Source organism: Pristiophorus japonicus, chromosome 23, assembly GCF_044704955.1.
Source record: "Pristiophorus japonicus isolate sPriJap1 chromosome 23, sPriJap1.hap1, whole genome shotgun sequence".
NCBI classification, from domain to species: Eukaryota; Metazoa; Chordata; class Chondrichthyes; family Pristiophoridae; genus Pristiophorus; species Pristiophorus japonicus.
Window position 1 is genome coordinate 50,776,622 of NC_091999.1, and position 15,802 is coordinate 50,792,423.

The 15,802-nt window shown below is 43.7% G+C and overlaps 1 non-coding gene across 1 annotated transcript; it reads right to left on the bottom strand.

The window, feature by feature from the left end:
* Positions 1–12,437: 12,437 nt before the first annotated feature.
* trnas-aga (transfer RNA serine (anticodon AGA)) lies at positions 12,438–12,518 on the bottom strand. The gene has a single exon. It is a non-coding gene; the product is annotated as a tRNA-Ser (tRNA).
* Between the last annotated feature and the right edge of the window lie 3,284 nt (positions 12,519–15,802).

Sequence of the window (15,802 nt, forward strand, 5' to 3'; positions counted from 1 at the left end):
TTTGCCTTCTTTTTGTCTGCTGCACCTGCATGCCAACCATCAATGACTGATGTACCATGACACCCGGATCTCATTGCACCTCCCCTTTTCCTCATCTGCCGCCATTCAAATAATATTCTGCCTTTCTGTTTCTGCCACCAAAGTGCATAACCTCACATTTATCCACATTACACTACATCTGCCATGCAATTGCCCACTCACCAAACCTGTTCAAATCACCCTGCAGCCTCTTAGCATCCTCCTCACATTTCACACCGCCATCCAGCATAATGTCATCTGCAAACTTGGAGATATTATACAAAATTCCTTCATCTAAATCATTGATGTATATTGTAAATTGCTGGCGTCCCAGCACTGAGCCTTGCGGCACCCAACTAGTCACTGCCTGCCATTATGAAAATAACCCGTTTATCCCGACTCTCTGCTTCCAGTCTGCCAGCCAGTTCTCTATCCACGTCAATACATTACCCCCAATACCATGTGCTTTAATTTTGCACACCATCCTCTTGTGTGGGACCTTGTCAAAAGTATTTTGAAAGTCCCACTACACCATATCCACTGGTTCTCCCTTGTCGACTCTACTAGTTACATCCTCACAAAATTCTAGAAGATTTGTCAAGCTTGATTTTCCTTTCATAATTCCATGCTGATTTGGACCAATCCTGTCACTGCTTTCCAAATGGGCTGCTATTTCATCTTTAAAAATTGATTACAACATTTTCCCCACCATTGATATCAGGCTAACTGGTCTATAATTACCCGTTTTCTCTCTCCCTCCTTTTTCAAAATGTGGTGTTACATTAGCTACCCTCCAGTCCATGCAAACTGACCGAGAATCGATGGACTTTTGGAAAATAATCACCAATGCATCCACTATTTCTAGGGCCACTTCCTTAATACTCTGGGATGCAGACCATCAGGCCCCGGGGATTTATCGGCCTTTAGTCCCATCAATTTCCCTAACACAATGTCCCACAAATAAGGATTTTCTTCAGTTCCTCCTTCTCACTAGCCCCTCGGTCATGTAGTATGTCCAGAAGATTATGCGCATCTTCCTTCGTGAAGGCAGAACCAAAGTATTTGTTCAACTGGTCTACCGTTTTTTTGTTCCCTATTCACCTGAATCTGACTGCAAGGGACCTACGTTTGCCTTCACTACTCTTTTTCTCTTCACATATTTATAGAAGTGTTTCTGTTTCCAGCAAGCTTCCTCTCATACTCTATTTTCCCCCTCCTAATCAAACCCTTTGTCCTCCTCTGCTGAATTATAAATTTCTCCCCGTCCTCGGGTTGATGCTTTTTCGGACCAATTTATATGCCTCTTCCTTGGATTTAACGCTAACCTTAATTTCCCTTGTTAGCCACGGTTGAGCCACCTTCCCCGTTTTATTTTTACTCCAGACAGGGATGTACAATTGTTGAAGTTCATCCATGTGATCTTTATATGTTTTCCATTGCCTATCTGCCGTCAACCCTTTATGTATCATTTCCCAGTCTATTCTAGCCAATTCATGTCTCATACCATCGAAGTTACCTTTCCTTAAGTTCAGGACCCCAGTCTCAGAATTAACCGTTTCACTCTCCACCTTAACAAAGAATTCTACCTTATTGTGGTTACTATTCCCCAAGGGGCCTCGCACAACAAGATTGCTAATTAGTCCTTTCGCATTACACATCAAGCAGTCTAGGATGGCCAGCCCTCTAGATCGTCCCTCGACATATTGGTCGAGAAAACCATCCCTAATACACTCCAGCAAATCCTCCTCCACCGTATTGTGACCAGTTTGGTTAGCCCAATCTATATGTAGATTAAAGTCGCCCATGATAACTGATGTACCTTTATTGCACACATCCCTACTTTCTTGTTGGATGCTGTCAGCAAACTCACTACGATTGTTTGGTGGTACACAACTCCCACTAGCGTTTTTGTCCCTTTGATATTCCACAGATCCACCCACGTAGAATCCACACGAATGTCCTTCCTGACTATTGTGTTAATTTCCTCTTCAACCAGCAATGCCACCCCACCTCCTTTTCCTTTGTGTCTATCCTTCCTGACTGGTGAATACCCCTGGATGTTGCGTTCCCAGCCTTCGTCACCCTGGAGCCATTTCTCCGTGATGCCAATTACATCATATTCATTAATTGCTGCCTGTGCAGTTAATTTGTCCACCTTATTACGAATACTCCTCGCATTGAGGCACAGTGCCTTCAGGCTTGTTATCTTAACAGACTTTGTCCCTTTAGAATTTTGCTGCAATGTGGCCCTTTTTGATTTTTGCCTTTGGTTTCTCTGCCCTCCACCCTTACTTTTTTACCCCAAAGGTTCCCATCCCGCTGCCAGATCAGTTTAACCCCTCCCCAACAACACGAGCAAACTCTCCCTCGTGGACATTGGTTCTGCTGAGGTTTGCACAGGTCCCAGCTCCGCCAGAACGGTTCCAATGTCCCAAGAAATTGAATCCCTCCCTTCTGCAACACACATTCATCTGAACTATCCTGCCCTTCATAATCTGAAAAGTGGTAGCTATCCCTGAGATTGCTACCTTTGAGGTCCGATTTGTTAACTTGGCTCCCAGCTCCCGAAATTCAGCTTCTAATTCCTCAGACACAGGGAGTCAGACGCAAATACATGAAGAGCACTCTAAAGACAGAGAGTGAGAGGCACAGATACATTGCACAATCCCATTTCATTGAATGTTACAAAGTTATCGACAAATGCAGATTCAACAGAATAGATTCGGGAATAAATGAGCAGGATGGCAGGAAATCGGTGTGAATTTAAAGATGTACCAGGAGTAGGGTTCGAACCCACGCAGGTATAAACCCATCGGAATTTCCGTCCAACGCCTGAACAACTCGGCCATCCTGGTTATGTCAATATTCGGATTTTGTCTTTGTGAGAATCTGGGCTGCAGCTCCACTCTCACAGACACAGGTTTTCAATGAGCATTTTCGAATATTTATAGTAATATTGACACAGGGGCAACTCTCCTGTTATTTTTCGAGTAATGCACTGGGAACTTTCACAACCTCCCGAGGGTGCAGACGGAGCTTCAATTTAACATTTTATCCGAAAGTCAACAGCTTCAACAATGCAAAATTCCCCAAATACTGCATTTGAGTGTCAGCCAAGATTATATGCTCAAGTCGCAGGAGTGGGACTTACAGACACAACCTCCTTATTCAGTCGAGAATGCTGCCACTGAACCAAAGCCGATACCAAAGTTCACATCCGTATTATTTTCCCCAAGTCTTTTTATAAAGTATCAGGACATACAGAAGTAATATTCAACATTTTAAAAATGCTTCATCCTGGTCGGGGAATTGAACGCCGACCTCGCGTGTGACAGAGAGGGATATTAACTAAGACACGAATGAGTGCTGACGGGTGTGGATTCTGTCAGTGCAGGAATCGAGCTGAGAACAGAAATGGATACCATGAGGAGTAGACAGGCACATTGAGAGACAGAGATAAACCGACAAACAGGGAGAGACAGACAGCGAGATCGAGACAACGAGAGACAGAAAGTGTGAGACTGAGAAGGAGAGGCAGACTGAGTGAGAAAAAGACACAAACAGACATACAGATATAAAGAGAGAGAGGGAAACAGTGAGAGAAAGACAGTGATAAAGACAATAACAAGGAGAGAGACAGATGAAGAGTGAGCGACAGATAGAGAGATATACAGAGATATAAACAGAAAATGATGGAAATACTCAGCAGGTGAGACAGGAACTAACAGAGACAGGCAAATAGAGACAGACAGGTCGAGCCATAGACAGACAGAGATGATGGGAATGAGAGAGACAGTCAGACAGAGAGACTGAGAGAATCCCACTGGAACCTTCCGAATGTACTAGCGGACTGTGGGTCTCGTGAGAATGAGGAACTGAAAGATATCCTTATTGGCGGGAAATTGTGTTGGGGAAATTGATGGGATTAAAGGCCGATAAATCCCCGGGTCCTGATAGTCTGCATCCCAGAGTACTTAAGGAAGTGGTCCTAGAAATAGTGGATGCATTGGTGATCATTTTCCAACAATCTATCGACTCTGGATCAGTTCCTATGGACTGGAGGGTAGCTAATGTGAAGGCACTTTTTTAAAAAGGAGGGAGAGAGAAAGCGGGTAATTCTAGACCGGTTAGCCTGACATCAGTAGTGGGGAAAATGTTGGAATCAATCATTAAGGATGAAATAGCAGCCCATTTGGAAAGCAGTGACAGGATCGGACCGAATCATCATGGATTTATGAAAGTGAAATCACGCTTGACGAATATTCTGGAATTTTTTGAGGATGTAACGAGTAGAGTGGACAAGGGAGAACCAGTGGATGTGGTGTATTTGGACTTTCAATAGGCTTTTGACAAGGTCCCGCACAAGAGATTGGTGCACAAAATCAAAGTGCATGGTATTGGGATTAATGTACTGACATGGACAGAGAACTGGTTGGCAGACAGGAAGCAGAGAATCGGGATAAACGGGTCCTTTTCAGACTGGCAGTAAGTGACTAGTGGGGTGCCGCAGGGCTCAGTGCTGGGACGCCTGCTCTTTACAATATACATGAACAATTTAGTTGAAGGAATAGAGTGTAATATCTCCAAGTTTGCGGATGACACTAAACTGGGTGGCGGTACGAGCTGTGAGGAGGACGCTAAGAGGCTGCAGGGTGAATTGGACAGATTAGGTGAGTGGGCAAATACATGGCAGATGCAGTATAATGTGGATAAATGTGAGGTTATCCATTTTGGGGGCAAAAACACGAAGGCAGAATATTATCTGAATGGGGGAAGACTAGAAAAAGTTGAGGTGCAATGAGACCTTGGTGTTATGGTTCATCAGTCACTGAAAGTGGGCATGCAGGTACAGCAGGCGGTAAAGAAGGCAAATGGTATGTTGGCCTTCGTAGCTAGGGGATTTGAATATAGGAGCCAGGAAATCTTACTGCAGTTGTACAAGGCCTTAGTGACGACACACCTGGAATATTGTGTTCAGTTCTGGTCTCCTAGTCTGAGGAAGGACGTTCTTGCTGTTGAGGGAGTGTAGCGAAGGTTCACCAGACTGATTCCAGGGATGGCAGGACTGTCATATGAGGAGAGATTGGATCAACTAGGCCTTTAATCACTGGCGTTTAGAATGATGAGAGGGGATCGCATAGAATCATATAAGATTCTGACGGGACTGCACAGGTTAGATTCGGGAAGAATGTTCTCGATGTTGGGGAAGCCAGAACCAGGTGACATAGCCTTAGGATAAGGGGTAGGCCATTTAGCAGTGATATGAGGAGAAACCTCTTCACTCAGAGAGTTGTGGACCTGTGGAATTCCCTGCCACAGAGAGTTGTTGAAGCCAGTTCATTGGATATATTCAAGAGGGAGTTAGGTATGGTCCTTACGGTTAAGTGCATGAAGTGGTATGGAGAGAAAAACAGGAAAGGGTAACTGAAGGAATGATCAGCCATGATCATATTGAATGTCGGTGCAGGCTCGAAGGGCCTAATGGCCTACTCCTGCAGTTATTTTCTATGTTTCGATGTTTCAAAAACAGAAAATGATGGAAATACGCATCAGATTAGAGACAAGGACAAAATGAGACAGGCAAAGACACGGACAGGGAATTTGGGAAAGAGAGAGACAGTCAGACAGAGAGTCTGAGAGAATCCCATTGGAACAGAACTGGACACCGTGAGAAAGAGACAGATTGAGAGACAGAGACAAACAGAGAACCAGGCACAGACAGAGTGAGTCAGAGAGAGGCAGACTGAGGGAGACAAAGACTCAAGCACACAAACACATACACAGCTCTCTAAAGAGAGAAAGGCAGAGACTGAGATACACAGATACATTTCACAATTTCATTTCATGATCGGCTCAGAGTGTCACAGAGTTACAGATTCAACAGATGAAAATCCGGGATCACTGGGCAAGATGGGAAAAATCTCTGTTAAATTAAAGAGATTCTAGGATTGGGGTGCGAATCCACGTGCGAAAAACCCATTGAATTTTAAGGCCAACGCCTTAACCACTCGCACATCCTGGTCTTTGTAGCGTTTGGATTTTGCCTCTGTGTGAATGTGGCCTTCAGCTCCACCCCCACAGCAACATACACACATACACATCGGGTTTCAGTGAGCATTTACGAAAATTTTTCGTAATATTGACACGGGCGCAACTCTCCTATTCTTTTTCGTGTAATGCTCTGGGAACTTTCACATCCAGCCGAGGTTGCAGACGGAGCTTCAATTTAACATTTCAGCCGATGGTCAACAGCTTCAACAATGCAAAATTCTCCAAATACTGCATTTGAGTGTCATCCAAGATTATCTGCTCAAGTCTCAGGAGTGGGACTTACACACACATCCTCCCGATTCAGTCGAGAATGGAGCCAATGAACCAAGGCCGATACCAAAGATCACAACCGTATTATTTTCCCCAAGTTTTTTAAAAATTTCCAGGACATACCAAATTCATGGTGATGATTTCTACAGACAGTTGCACATACTCAGCGACATACATACAGATAGACATACACAGACACGCGCACACACAATAACCAAAAATATACACGCATAAACATAGAAACATAGAAATTAGTTGCAGGAATATGCCATTCGACCCTTCGAGCCTGCACCACCATTCAATAAGATCATGGCTCATCATTCAACCTCAGTACCCCTTTCCTGCTTTCTCTCTATACCCCTTGATCTCTTTAGCCGTAAGAGCCATATCTAACTCCCTTTTGAATATATCTAACGAACTGGCCTCAACGACTTTCTGCGGTAGAAAATTTCACAGGTTATCCACTCTCTGTGAAGAAGTTTCTCCTCATCTCGGTCATAAATGGCTTACCCCTTATTTTTAGTCTGTAATCCTTGGTCTCAAACTCCCCAGCAATGAGAACATTCTTTCAGCCTCGTCAGAATTTTATATGTTTCTGTGAGATCCCCTCTCATTCTTCTAAACATCCAGTGGATACCAGCCCAGTTGATCCAGTCTCTCCTCATATGTCAATCCTGCCATCCCGGGAATCATGCTGGTGAACCTTCGCTGTACTCCCTCAATAGCAAGGACGTCCTTCCTCAGATTCGGGGACCAAAACTGAACACAATATTCCAGGTGTGACCTCACCAAGGCCCTGTACAACTGCAGTAATATCTTCCTGCACAATACTCAAATCCCCTAGCTATGAAGGCAAACATGCCATTTGTTTTCTTCACCGCCTGCTGCACCTACATGCCAACTTTCAATGACTGATGTACCATGACACTCAGATCAAGATATACACAGGTTGCCTTAGACAAATAGATGGATAGACAGACAGGGTCACTGTCGCTACTTTGTCTGGCTTTTGCGTTTTTCAGTCGAGGATGCTGCCACTGAACCGAAGCCGATACCAAAGTTCACAACCGTATTATTTTCCCCAAGTCTTTTTAAAAAGTTCCAGGACATACCAAATTCATGGTGATGATTTCCACAGACAGTTGCACATACACAGAGACATATATACACATAGACAGACACAGAGAGACAAACATACATACATAACCAAAAATATACATGCACCAACGGACATGCACAGATGCCTTAGACATCTCGAGGGATAGACAGGCTGAATCACTGTCGCTACTTTGGCTGTTGTTTGCGTTTTTCTATCCGTATGTATCTGAATATTGCCCATTAATAAAAATGAGAAATAGATGTCAGTGTTGAAAGATGTGGGACGTTATTCCACCTATCTCAGGATTAGTTTTGCAAAAACCTGGTTAAATTTTAAAATCGAATGAAAATTACAGTCGGCAGGATTTAAAACCTGAGCGCAAAAAACCCAAAGAATTTAAAGTCCATCGCATTAACCACTCGGCCACAACTACTGCGTCTCGGGCACTTTAAATGTTACTCAGAAAAAATTCAGTCATCCATCTCTGTGCAGCAGACAGCCACAGAATCCTGAAAAAGTCTCTGTTTGCAAAAAATCTGGAAGAGGCAATCTCCTGTTGCTGTATTTTTACTGTATTGTATTGTTCTGGAACTTTTTAATATGAATCTATACCAAGAAACAGAAGTAAAATTAGACATTTTGAAAAAACTGCTTTTTCGTCGGGGAATTGAACCCGGTTCTCCTGCATAACGGGGGAGCAAAATCACGACTATACGGACGAAGGTGCGGGCTGTGTCAGAGCAGTAATCGAGCTGCGAACAGAAGTCGACAGACACATTGAGAGACAGAGACAAACCGACAAACAGGGAGAGACAGAAAAGGTGAGACTGAAAAGTCAGGCAGACTCTGAGAAAAAGACTCAAACACCTACATATACAGAGATGTGTGTGTGTGATCAATAAAGAGAGAGAGGGAAAGAGTGAAAGAAAGACAGTGATAAAGAGAGTGACAAGGAGAGAGACAGATAGAGAGAGAGCGACAGATCGAGAGAGAGACAAAGATATATACAGAAAATGATGGAAATACTCAGCAGGTTAGAGACAGGAATTACAAGCGACAGTCAAAGAGAGACAGATAGGCAGAAACAAAGACAGAAAGACATGATGGGAAAGAGTGAGACAGTCAGACAGAGAGACTTAGAGAATCCCATTCGAACAGAACTGGACACCGTGAGAAAGTGACAGACACATTGAGAACCAGAGACAAGCAGGGAAACGGGGACAGACAGACAGCGAGCTAGAGACAAAGAGAGACAGAAAGTTTGAGACTGAAAGGGAGGATCAGACTGAATGAGAAAAAGGCTCAAATAATGTATTTGCGTGCTCCATAAAGAGAGGGAGGCAAATAGTGATGGAATGACAGCGAAAAGGACAGGGACAAAGAGAGAGTCAAAGAGGGCGACAGATAGAGAGAAAGACAGATAGAGAGAGAGAGACATAGAGACAAAAACAGAACATAATGGAAATACTTATCTGGTTAGAGACAGGGATTAACAGAGACAGGCAAAGACATGGACAGGCAGAGATAATGGTACAGAGATAGGCAGTCAGACTGAGAGTCTGAGAGAATCCCATTGCAACAGAACTAGACACCGTGAGAAAGAGACAGATTGAGAGACAGAGACAAACAGAGAAATAGTGACAGAGAGAGTGTGTCAGAGAGAGGCAGACACTCAAACACATTCACAGCTATCTAAAGAGAGAGAGAGGCAGAGACCGAGCAACACAGATACATTTCACAATTTCATTTCATTGTCGGCTCAGAATGTCAATTAGTTGCAGAAAATTGGAAATTCAACAGATGAAAATCGGGTATCACGAGGCAGGATGGGAAAAATCTCTGTTTAATTAATGAATCACCAGGAGTTGGGTTTGAACCCACACGAGTATAGAACGCATTAGGTCTTAAATCCAACGACTTTGCAACTCGGCCATCCTGGTCCTGATCCTGTCAGTGGTTGGACTCTGCCTCTGTGAGAATCTGGGCTTCAGCTCCACCCCCACAGCGATACACAGACACATAGGATTTCAGGGTGCATTTACGAACATTTTTCGTAATATTGACACGGGCGCAACTCTCCAATTCTTTTTCGACTAAGGCTCTGGGAACTTTCACATCCAGCCGAGGGTGCAGATGGAGTTTCAATTTAAAATTTCAGCCGATGGTCAACAGCTTCAACAATGCAAAATTCCCCAAATACTGCATTTGAGTGTCATCCAAGATGATGTGTTCAAGTCTCAGGAGTGAGACTTCCACACACAACCTCCTGATTCAGTCGAGAATGGAGCCACTGAATCAAAACCGATACCAAAGATCACAACCGTATTATTTTCCCCAAGTGTTTTAAAAAGTTCCGGGACGTACCAAATTCATTGTGATGATTTCCACAGACAGTTGCATATACACAGAAACATACATACAGATAGACATACACAGACACGCGCACACACAATAACCAAAAATATACACGCATCAACATAGAAACATAGAAATTAGTTGCAGGAATATGCCATTCGGCCCTTCGAGCCTGCACCACAATTCAATAAGATCATGGCTCATCATTCAACCTCAGTACCCCTTTCCTGCTTTCTCTCTATACCCCTTGATCTCTTTAGCCGTAAGAGCCATATCTAACTCCCTTTTGAATATATCTAACGAACTGGCCTCAACGACTTTCTGCGGTAGAAAATTTCACAGGTTAACCACTCTCTGTGAAGAAGTTTCTCCTCATCTCGGTCATAAATGGCTTACCCCTTATTTTTAGACTGTAATCCTTGGTCTCAAACTCCCCAGCAATGAGAACATTCTTCCAACCTCGTCAGAATTTTATATGTTTCTGTGAGATCCCCTCTCATTCTTCTAAACTCCAGTGGGTACCAGCTCAGTTGATCCAGTCTCTCCTCATATGTCAATCCTGCCATCCCGGGAATCATGCTGGTGAACCTTCGCTGTACTCCCTCAATAGCAAGGACGTCCTTCCTCAGATTCGGGGACCAAAACTGAACACAATATTCCAGGTGTGACCTCACCAAGGCCCTGTACAACTGCAGTAATATCTTCCTGCACAATACTCAAATCCCCTAGCTATGAAGGCAAACATGCCATTTGTTTTCTTCACCGCCTGCTGCACCTACATGCCAACTTTCAATGACTGATGTACCATGACACTCAGATCAAGATATACACAGGTTGCCGTAGACAAATAGATGGATAGACAGGCAGGGTCACTGAGGCTACTTTGGCTGGTTTTTGCGTTTTTCTATCCGTATGTATCGTGAATACTGCAGATTAATGAAAGAAAGAAAACAGCGGCTGCATCGAAAGATGTGGGACGTTGCTCCATCTATCTCAGAATCAGTTTTGCAGTAACGTGGTTAAATTGTAAAACAGAATGAAATATGCTGAGAAACATAGTCGGCAGGATTCAAAACTGCGCAGAGAAACCCCGATGTATTTTTTGTCCCTTGTCTTACCCACTCGGCCACGACTACTGGCTCGCTGCATCATTAAATGTTACTCAGATAAAACTCAGTCATCTATCTCTGTGCAGCAGACGGCCACAGAATTCGGAAAAAGTCTCCGTTTGCTAAAAATCTGGAAGAGGCAATCTTCTCTTCCTGTATTTGTACTGTTCTATATTGCTCTAGAACTTTTTAATATGAATCAACACCAAGAAACAAGTAAAATTCTGCATTTTGTAAATGCTGCCACCGCGTCGGGAAGTAGAACCATGGTCTCCGGCGAAACAGGCGGGGATACTCAGCACTATACGAACGAGCATGAGTTCTATCAGAGCAGGAAGCGAGCTGTGAATGGAACTGGACACGATGAGAAGACGACAGACACATTGAGAGACAGAGACAAACCGACAAGCAGGGAGAGACAGTCAGCGAGTTAGAGACAACAAGAGACAGAAAGAGTAAGACTGAGAAGGAGAGGCAGACTGAGTGAGAAACAGACTCAAACACATACATATACAGAGATGTGTGTATGTCTGATCTATTTAGAGAGAGAAGGTAAGAGTGAGTGAAAGAAAATGAGAAAGACAGTGACAAAGAGAGGAACAGACAGAGAGAGAGAGATAGAGACTAAAACAGAAAATGATGGAAATACTTATCAGGTTAAAGGCTGGACTAACAGAGACAGGCATAGACATGGACAGACCGAAATGATGGGAGAGAGAGAGCCAGTCAGACAAAGTGTCTGAGAGAATCCCAACACCTCAGCCACTCAGCTATCCTGGTTCTGTGAGAACCTGGATTCTGTCTCTGTGAGAAACTGGGCTTCAACCCCAACCCCACATACAAACACATGCATATCAGCTTTCAGTGAGCATTTACGAACATTTTTTAGGAATATTGACACGGGGGCAACTCTCCTATTCTTTTTCGAATAATGCTCTGGGACCTTTCATATCCAGCCGAGAATGCAGACGGAGCTTCACTTTCACATTTCATCCGAAAGTCAACAGCTTCAACAATGCAAAATTCCCCAAGTGGTGCACTGGAGTGTTAGCCAAGATTATATGCTCAAGTCTCAGGAGTGCGACTTGAACACACAAACTCCAGATTCAGTCGAGAATGCTGCCACTGAATCAAGGCCGATGCAAAAGATCACAACCGTATTATTTTTCCTAATCTTTTTTATAAGTTCCAGGACATGCCAAATTCATGGTGATTATTTCCACAGATAGTTGCACATACACAGAGACATATATAGAGATCGACAGACACAGAGACACACACACATATATAACCAAAAATGTACACGCACCAACGGGCATGCACAGATGCCTTCGACATATAGAGGGATAGACAGGCTGAATCACTGTCGCAACTTTGACTGATTTTTCCATTTTCCTATCCGTAAGTATCGCGAATATTGCAGATTAATAAAAAATGTCAGTGTTGAAAAGTGTGGGACGTTATTCCATCTATCTCATGATCAGTTTGGCAGAGAACTGGTTAAATTGTGAAATGGAATGAAAAATGCTGAGAATCGTAGTCGGCAGGATTCGAACCTGCGAGGGATAACCCAATGGATTTCTAGTCCATCGCCTTAACCACTCGGCCACGACTACTGAGTCACTGCCTTTTTAAACGTTGCTCAGAAAAAACTCAGTCATCTATCTCTGTGCAGCAGACGGCCAAAGACTCCTGAAGAACACTCCGTTTGCTCAAAATCTGGAAGAGGCAATATCCTCTACCTCTATTTGTACAGTTCTATCTTGCACTGGAACTATTTAATATGAATCTCGTCCGAGAAACAGAAGTAATATTCTACATTTTGAAAAAACTGCCTTTTTGTTGTGGAATTCAACTTCAGTCCCTAGAGTGACAAGCGGGGATATTCACCACGAAACTAACGAGTACGAGCTCTGTCAGAGCAGGAATTGAGCTGTGAACAGAACTGGACACCAGAAGATGTCGACAGACACATTGAGAGGCAGAGGCAAACCGACAAACAGGGAGAGACAGACAGCGAGATAGAGACAACGAGAGACAGAAAGTGTGAGACTGAGAAGGAGAGGCACACTGAGTGAGAAAGAGACTGAAGCACATACATATACAGAGATGTGTGTGTGTGATCTATTAAGAGAGAGAGGGAAAGAGTGAGAGAAAGACAATGATAAAGACAGTGACAAGGAGAGAGACAGATAGAAAGAGATAGAGACTAAAACAGAAAATGATGGAAATACTTCTCAGGTTAGAGACAGGCAAAGACATGGACAGACCGAAATGATGGGAAAGAGAGAGCCAGTCAGGCAAAGAATCTGAGAGAATCCCATTGGAACAGAAGTGGACACCGTGAGAAAGAGACAGATTGAGAGACAGAGATAAGCAGAGAAACCGGGTCAGACAGAGTGAGTCAGAGAGAGGCAGAGACCGAGCGACACAGCTACATTTCACAATTTCATTTCTTTATCGGCTCTGACTGTCACATAGTTAACAAAAAATTGCAGGTTCAACAGATGAAAATCCGGTATCACTGATCAGAATGGGAGGAAATTCGTGTTGAATTAAAGTGTAGAATAAAAGGAAAAGTAGGTGGGGTAGCATTGCTGGTTAAAGAGGAGATTAATGTAATAGTTCGGAAGGACATTAGCTTGGATGATGTGGAATCTATATGGGTAGAGCTGCAGAACACCAAAGGGCAAAAAACGTTAGTGGGAGCTGTGTACAGACCTCCAAACAGTAGTTGTGATGTTGGGTAGGGCATCAAACAGGAAATTAGGGGTGCATGCAATAAAGGTGCTGCAGTTATAATGGGTGAATTTAATATGCACATAGATTGGGCTCAGCAAACTGGAAGCAATACGGTGGAGGAGGATTTCCTCGAGTGCATAAGGGATGGTTTTCTAGACCAATATGTCGAGGAACCAACTAGGGGGAAGGCCATCTTCGAATGGGTGTTGTGTAATGAGAGAAGATTAATTAGCAATCTCGTTGTGCGAGGCCCCTTGGGGAAGAGTGACCATAATATGATGGAATTCTGCATTCGGACGGAGAATGAAACAGTTAATTCAGAGACCATGGCCCAGAAGGGTAACTTTGAAGGTATGACGCATGAATTGGCTAGGATAGATTAGCGAATGATACTTGAGGGGTTGACTGTGGATGGGCAATGGCAGACATTTAGAGACTGCATGGATGAACTACAACAAAGGTACATTCCTGTCTGGCGTAAAAATAAAAAAATGAAGGTGGCTCAACTGTGGCTATCAAGGGAAATCAGGGATAGTATTAAAGTCAAGGAAGTGGCATACAAATTGGTCAGAAATAGCAGCGAACCCGGGGACTGGGAGAAATTTAGAACTCAGAAGAGGAGGACAAAGGGGTTGATTAGGGCAGGGAAAATGGAGTACGAGAAGAAGTTTGCAGGGAACATTAAGACGGATTGCAAAAGTTTCTATAGAAATGTAAAGAGAAAAAGGTCAGTAAAGACAAATGTACGTCCCCTGCAGTCAGAATTAGGGGAAGTCATAACGGGGAACAAAGAAATGGCAGACGGATTGAACAAGCACTTTGGTTCGGTATTCACTAAGGAGGACACAAACAACCTTCCGGATATAAAAGCGGTCAGAGGGTCTAGTAAAGAGGAGGAACTGAAGGAAATCCTTATTAGTCGGGAAATTGTGTTGGGGAAATTGATTGGATTGAAGGCCGATAAATCCCCAGGGCCTGATGGACTGCATCCCAGAGTACTTATGGCGGTGGCCTTGGAAATAGCGGATGCATTGACAGTCATTTTCCAACATTCCATTGACTCTGGATCCGTTCCTATCGAGTGGAGGGTAGCCAATGTAACCACACTTTTTAAAAAAGGAGGGAGAGAGAAAATAGGGAATTATAGACCGGTCAGCCTGACCTCAGTAGTGGGTAAAATGATGGAATAAATTATTAAGGATGTCATAGCAGCGCATTTGGAAAGAGGTGACATGATTGGCCCAAGTCAGCATGGATTTGTGATCGGGAAATCAAGCTTGACAAATCTTCTGGAATTATTTGAGGATGGTTCCAGTAGAGTGGACAAGGGATAACCAGTTTATGTGGTATATTTGGACTTTCAGAATGCTTTCGACAAGGCCCACACAAGAGATTAATGTGCAAAGTTAAAGCACATGGGATTGGGGGTAGTGTGCTGACATGGATTGAGAACTGGTTGTCAGACAAGAAGCAAAGAGTAGGAGTAAATGGGTACTTTTCATAATGGCAGGCAGTTACTAGTGTGGTCCCGCAAGGTTCTTTGCTGGGCCCCAGCTGTTTACATTATACATTGATGATTTAGACGTGGGGATTAAATGTAGTATCTCCAAATTTGCGGATGACACAAAGTTGGGTGGCAGCGTGAGCTGCGAGGAGGATGCTATGAGGCTGCAGATTGACTTGGATAGGTTAGGTGAGTGGGCAAATGCATGGCAGATGAAGTATAATGTGGATAAATGTGAGGTTATGAACTTTGGTGGTAAAAACAGAGAGACAGACTATTATCTGATTGGTGACAGATTAGGAAAAGGGGAGGCGCAACGAGACCTGGGTGTCATGGTACATCAGTCATTGAAGGTTGGCATGCAGATGCAGCAGGCGGTTAAGAAAGCAAATGGCATGTTGGCCTTCATAGCGAGGGGATTGGAGTACAGGAGCAGGGAGGTGTTGCTACAGTTGTACAGGGCCTTGGTGAGGCCACACCTGGAGTATTGTGTACAGTCTTGGTCTCCTAACTTGAGGAAGGACATTCTTGCTATTCAGGGAGTGCAGCGAAGGTTCACCAGGTTGATTCCTGGGATGGCGGGACTGACCTATCAAGAAAGACTGGAATAATTGGGCTTGTATTCACTGGAGTTCAGAAGAATGAAAGGTGACC